This window comes from Schistocerca gregaria, chromosome 5 (assembly GCF_023897955.1).
Source record: "Schistocerca gregaria isolate iqSchGreg1 chromosome 5, iqSchGreg1.2, whole genome shotgun sequence".
Lineage (NCBI taxonomy): Eukaryota > Metazoa > Arthropoda > Insecta > Orthoptera > Acrididae > Schistocerca > Schistocerca gregaria.
In genome coordinates, this window is record NC_064924.1 from 623,249,797 (window position 1) to 623,256,852 (window position 7,056).

Genomic DNA, 7,056 nt, shown 5'->3' on the forward strand with positions numbered 1-7,056 from the left:
ATTGTCACATTATAAGAGCGCCAGTGTTATACCCACTAGGTAATCTGGTTTCATGAAGTTAATGACAAGCTGATTCTACGTAGTTAATACAGTTTGCAGTTATTTCCGTGAGAAGGCTGCACTGGCGGCTAAGCAGACGTAGCACATGCTGGTAAATTCCATTCACACAATAAGACTCCCCGGCATTACCACTGTAAAACCTGTCAATAGCACACCGAGAGAGGACAATTTACTCTCACGTGTTTTCTGCATGTGGAAAATTATTAAATACCTTTTTACAACCTGACACACCTTGAGCAACACTCTAGGAAGTTAGCGGCCTGAGCATATGTTGATGAAGCCTGATAGGGCACTGAAAGCATGAAATATTTTTATAGTATGTTGGGAGTTGAAAGCAATTAGTGGCGAGCCCATCTCTTAGTAAAACTTGCTGGACAGGCCCACAGCCATACAGAGCAGGTAGGGCAGCCCATCGTCGAGACAGGTCTCCAGCAGAACAATTCCGCAATACCTACTGTGGCTCCGGCACAAAGCCTGGGCTCGAGAGATGGCCTAAAGGAACCCATCTACAGAGAGGAGTAATAAGCTGGCCATTGTATGCAGAGCCATGTGCAATAATAGTTCACAAGTTTTCGTGTTTACCAAAAGAGCAAATAGGCCAGCGAACCACTCCCCCTGGCCCCCTCAGTTGAATCAGAAAAAAATTCCGTCGTCTGAGAAAAGTTTGGAGACAGAATCCTTATTATACCTGATAGCTAAGACTAACAATCTCCTACGCACAGGCGTTTTCGATAAGAATCTTTGAGATTCTATCTGTTCACTTGTTGCCGTGGGAACCGGCACGAATTTGGAGTAAATCGTCTCTTCCCCCTCTGCAGAGATATATAAAAGTTGGTTATTGGCGGTTTCCTTTCTTATTCGTTTTTTTTTTTTTCAGAGACGCATGTTTCTTAACTCTTTCCCTCGTTCGACATAAGTTTTTTCCTGTCGTGTGGGAGATGAGATTTAGCGCTTCTAGAGCCCTGTGATTGGTTGAAGCCGGGGTGAAGTCGGTATCGTTCGTGCACTTTCCTGGAAAAACGGATTTGTTTTTTCTGGAGAGGTGCGAAGCACTCGGGTGCGGGACATTGGTCTGGTGAGGACTTCTGGTTGAAGCTGTGGAATGTGTGGTTGGTACTCAGCACCTGTCCCGAGACTGACTTCATTTGTGAATAGTTTAGACTGGAGAGCCTGTGGTGAAGTTCTTACCGTACTGGCAATGTGACTTCAAATATCTCGGTCTACTCGTTTGCCAAGGGCACACTTATTCGTTTTTGGTTTACCAGTTTTGACCTTGGTATCCTTGTGCGCTCTGTCATATAAGTGAGCAAAATTGGTCCTTGTTACGACCAGCGAATGGGTGTGTCACACACTCAAAGCTACAATGATTTCAGGGCTCCGGTAGAGAGTAAATTGCGATCTGTCTGCCTGTTGTGAGACCGTGTGATTTTTCATGTCTATTGTGGCCTCGATCGATTCACATGCGCCTCCTCCACGTCTCACCTCCGCCACACACTTCTCGCCAGTTGCATGTTGAGTCACTGCACTAATCAAACAAGGTGACGTACTGAAGCTCCTGCATTGTCAACGCGTACAAATCTCAATAGCCACTTGCTCCCACGTGTTCCTATGTAGATAAACTACAGTAGATGTGATCAATCAAAGTTTGCTCAGCGTCAGATCAGTTCAGATTGCGTTATCCACATTCTTAGGTCCAAAGTACTTGACTCTCTCCATTAGTTAAACCGTCTCTGCCACGCAGGATCCCTGCCCAGTGCTGTCTTAAACCACCTGTTAGGTGTTTACGTATTCAATCAATAACTTGTTTAGCACAATTTATGTCTGTTCTTTTTTTAATAAAATTTGTTAGAACATTAAAGTTATGCCAAAATTCTCAAACATTTCTATTGTCCTCACTAGAGTTACCTTTCAATACCTAGGGCATTATTGGTAAAAAATTAAAGAACATAGCACTATGTTTGAAGAAAACCATGATTATTATGACTTAAATCAACACATATTTATAGACCCGCCTTAAATAATCGCTACTAGGAGGAAGAACAATGTTGAAGGGGAGGACAAGGGAAGTAAGTCAGACCAAAGACGGATTCATTTCATCAAACTTTAAACATATGACATTATTTTTGGTAAACCTTAGTCTCTTCTTCATAAAAAATTATACACTCCAGACAATTTCATTTGTTCTTAAAAAATAGTTCTTCAAAAACAGAAAAAAAGAAAACACACGAATGTGTGGTCATAATGTACATGCCTGAAGTGCATACTAGACGATAATAGCACAACTTGGAGCTTGTTATCAAACGTTGAGTGAGAAATGTGAACCCTTGGTCCACTGTGGTCTCAGAATATTCGGATTGTTCATTAGACAAGCGGAGGATTATACTTTTGCACCGTGGCAAAGCACAACCAACAGCTTCATCCTGGTGCATAGGGTAAAAACACTGTAAAGTAACGCACTAGAATGAATCTACATGCGTCAGTTCCAGCCTACCTTATTCTCGACATTAGGCAATGGCCTTGCCGCAGTGGATACACCGGTTCCCGTCAGATCACCGAAGTTAATCGCTGTGTGGCATGGGCAGCACTTGGATGGGTGACCAACTGGGCTGCCACGCGCTGTTGCCATTTTTCGGGGTGCACTCAGCTTCGTGATGCCAATTGAGGAGCTCTTCGGCTGAATAGAAGCGGCTCCGGTTAAAAAACTAAATAAATAAATAAATACGTCATAACGAGCAAGAGTGCGGTGTGCTGACCATACGCCCCTCCTATCCGCATACTCAGCTGAGAATGCAAGCCGGCCAGCGTGGCCGAGTGGCTCTAGGCGCTTCAGTCTGGAATTGTGCGACCGCTACGATCGCAGGTTCGAATCCTGCCTCAGGCATGATATGAGTGATGTCCTTAGGTTGGTTAGGTTTAAGTAGTTCTAAGTTCTAGTGGACTGATGACCTCAGATGTTGAATCACATAGTGCTCAGAGACATTTGAACCATTTGAGATTGACAAAGCGGTCGGATGGTCCCGATGGGCCGATTGTGGCCTGAAGATGGGGTGATTATTCAGGGCGTTGGATGAGAATAATGTGCCGTTTAGGGACTCAAGTACACAAGGGAAGTCTATGAGCAGTTGCCACAAAAAATACATAGATTTATAACTCACACAGCTAAATTAACTAATATTTTAAACTATTTTCTTTGGTGAAAAATGAAGTCGTTGCTAAAACAAATACTGGACGAATTTTTGACAAATGCAAAATAATTTTTCGAATCTAAAGGACGTAATGAAGGAATAATATGACTCTGTAGTTTTTATTTCATTAGGATGATGAAACGTAACACTAGGAAAACTCATTTTGTATCTAACTGTCTCTCATTTTGGTAACACCGTTGCCATCATGTAACTAGTTCTCGTAATTAGTACCAGTGTATAAGCAATATTATGTCTGCGTTCAAACTGACGTCATCATAAACAATACCTTAGCATCTGTCTGGTGCGAATCCATAAAACTAAAAATACTGGTGGAGGTAAGGTTTTCAGTCATGGCAGCGTTAGATTTTTATTTATTTATTTACACTTCAACTTCCACAGGACCAAACTGAAGAGAAAAACTCCAAGTTACGGAACGTGTCAGTACATGAAATTTCAACACAAAAGTACTAATATGTTTAAGAATCCAAAATATTCAAGTCATAAATTTAAGTCAACCTAATCAACATTACTACAAGAATCAGCTTAATTTTTGAACGTTCTGTTCGACGGCATAGAACGAGTGACACATGAGGAAACTCATCAGATTCTATTTGACAGCGTGGATTATTACTAAGAATTTTGAATTCTGATGGTAGCTTATTGAAAATGGACGTAGAAGTATACTGCACACCTTTCTGCACAAGAGTTAAGGAAGTCCCATCCAAATTAAGGCCGGCCGGGGTGGCCGAGCGGTTCTAGGCGCTACTATCTGGAACCGCGCGACCGCTGCGGTAGCAGGTTCAAATCCTGCCTCGGGCATGGAATTCTGTGATGTCCTTAGGTTAGGTAGGATTAAATAGTTCTAAGTTCTAGGGGACTTACGACCTTAGACGTTAAGTCCCTTAGTGCTCAGAGCCATTTGAATCATTTGAACCAAATGCTGGTTTGATTTCGACCGACTATTAAATGAGTGAAATCTGCTTATTTTCGGGAATAAGGTAACATTGTTAACAAGAAATGACGGTAAGGAATACGAGACCAATGTCAAAATACACAGACTCGTGAACAGGGTTCGACAAGAGGTGTATAAACTCATACCACTTAATGCCCGAACCGCACGCTTCTGAGCTCGAATTATCCTAAATATAATGGCGTACGACATAAGCGAATGAAAATAACCAGAGTAGACTAATTTTTGTGTCAAACGATAAGTAACTCAGATACCGTTCAAATAGTAAAAACCGCAGCATTAAGTCATGAACATGGTATTCCCACGACAATTTACTATTTATCTGAACATCTTTAAATTTGATCTGCTCAGTTTCACTAATCATATGCCCTTTGTGTGAAATTAAAACGTCGGGTTTTGTTGAATTGTGTGTTAGAAAGCGTAAAAACTGATTCATACTGAGATTGAGCGCTAGTTTATTTTCTACAAGCAATGAACTTATGTTATAAATGCATAGTTTGAAACAAAGCCAATGTTGCACACAACATCCTTTGCTACCAAGCTAGTGTCATCAGCAAACAGAAATATTTTAGAATCACCCATAAAACTAAAGGGCATATCATTTATATAAATAAGGAACCGGAGTAGCCCCAACACTGATCACTGGGACACCCCCCCCCTCCCCTCGTTTTTTTGACCATGCACCTCTCAGACCCCACATCATAGTCATTCTCAATACTGTGAATAATGACATTTTTATGTCTCTTGCTAATGTAAGAGGTGAACCAAGTGTGAGCTACTCTCAGTATTCTGTAAAGGTCCTACTTCTGGAGCAATATTTTATGGTCAACATAATCAAACACGTTAATTAAATAAAAAAGCCGACCTTTACATTTGACAGCAAATTATATGATATAAAGTGATCAATCATCCTTGCGTACCCAGAATTTCCAATAATTTGTTTAACACTGATATCACAGAAATGGGTCAACAGTAGTTTGCACTATCCCTTTCTCCCTTTTCATAAAGCGGCTTTACTATTTTGATCCTTAATCGTTCAGAAAACTAACCATTCCCAAAGGAAAAATTACAAATGTTGCTAGATATAGGGCTAACATGTGCTGCACAGTACTTTAATATTTTGCTAGGCACTCTGCCATATCCATCAGAGTCCTCAATCTACGGAAATTTAATTATTGATGCCATCTTCCCCTTGTCTGCACCACAGAGGGGTATGTCACACATCAATCTTGGAAAGGTATTTGCCAAGAGAGTTACATGATTCCCTGTAGAAACAAAATTTTTATTTAACTTACCAGCAATACTGAGAAAATGATAGTTAAATGATAGTTAAACACTCTACATATATCTGATTTACCAGTAATAGATATATTTTTACTATGAACTGACCTAACATTGTCGACCTTGTGCTGTTGACTAGACACTACTTTCACAACTGAACATATGGTTTTAATTTAATCCTTTGATTTTGCTATTCTATTTGCAAACCACATACTCTTTGCCTCCCTAAGAATATTTTCACGATCTTTATAGTATTATTGATTGTGACTGCTTCTAACATTTTGTTATAATTCCCGCTTTATTCTACGTGATATCCATACCCACAAGTCATCCCCCTGACTGCCTTTTAGTGCTAGTACCCCGTTTAGAACTATAAACCACCTGCCACACTTGTTCCTTGATGAGTTTTACAGTTTCAGTTCAAAAGCCTTTTAGTGTTAAAATTTGTGCATAATGGTATGAAAAGCCAATCACCGTTTTACTAACAGAATGCCCTTCTAGTAATGAAGAATTAATAAATATATGGTCTATGTCTGTGCTATTTTTCACGTGGTCTGTAGTGGGGAAAAACACTGTCTGCATTAGGTCATATGAATTTACGGGACTTAACAACTTCCTTTTCCTTGCACCATCATATACAAAATTTATGTTGACATCACCACATATAACTAATTTCTGGTACTTCCTGTAAAGTGAATCTAGAAACCTCTCTAGCTCGAGCAAAATTGGTCTGAAGTCAGAGTTAGGGACCCATAAACAACAGCAATTAGAAGTTTAATATCACTAAATGCAATTCCCCCTGCAAAACATTAAAATATCTGTTCATAGCAGTGTCAAAATATGGCTTTCGGCTCAAATGGCATACTGTTTTTTTACGTACTTGGTCACTCCAACACCTCAAGGAACTGCATACAAAACAGCCAGCCAATCTGTATCCTGGTAAAGAAAGCCTCTGAATTGTCAAATTATTTAAGTGGTGCTCCAATATACCAATAATTTCAGAGACAGCGTCTATAGGCAGTTCACTATATCTCCACTACCTCTTATATTTTAATGAAATATGGTATTTCCTTCTTTACATAGAAACATGACGTAGTTTGAAGGTGTGTCCTTAGTTAGAGGGACTTCCTTTAAGCATGTGTACCTATGAGATGACTTCATTGTAAAAAATGTGCAGCCTTAACAACAACTACTACAGGATTTTCTCCATGAGTGAACCCACTAACAACCGCTACATTGTCACCTATAAGCCTTCTCTTCCCATAGCTATTGAGGTGCAGGCCATGCCCAGTGTAACACGACCTACTGATAGACTCAACTAGCACCACCTAAATGTGACCCATGCGCTCTGCCACAGTGCCTTATCCAGCCCCATGTTAACATGTCTAACACCAACATTAAGATGAGGCCGATCATAACTCTGAAGCAGTTGCACGAAATGCACATTAGTGACAACAATATGAGCAGCTATCCTTACCAGGTAAACACCCACATCATACTCTCCATCGCTATCAAGACTGTTCCCTGCTCCCCAACACTTCCTGCAAATACTGGCGCACA

At 40.4% G+C, this 7,056-nt stretch overlaps 1 pseudogene; it reads left to right on the plus strand.

The window, feature by feature from the left end:
• Window positions 1–2,567: 2,567 nt before the first annotated feature.
• On the plus strand, window positions 2,568–2,685 carry LOC126274433 (5S ribosomal RNA; annotated as a pseudogene).
• The last annotated feature ends 4,371 nt before the right edge of the window (window positions 2,686–7,056 follow it).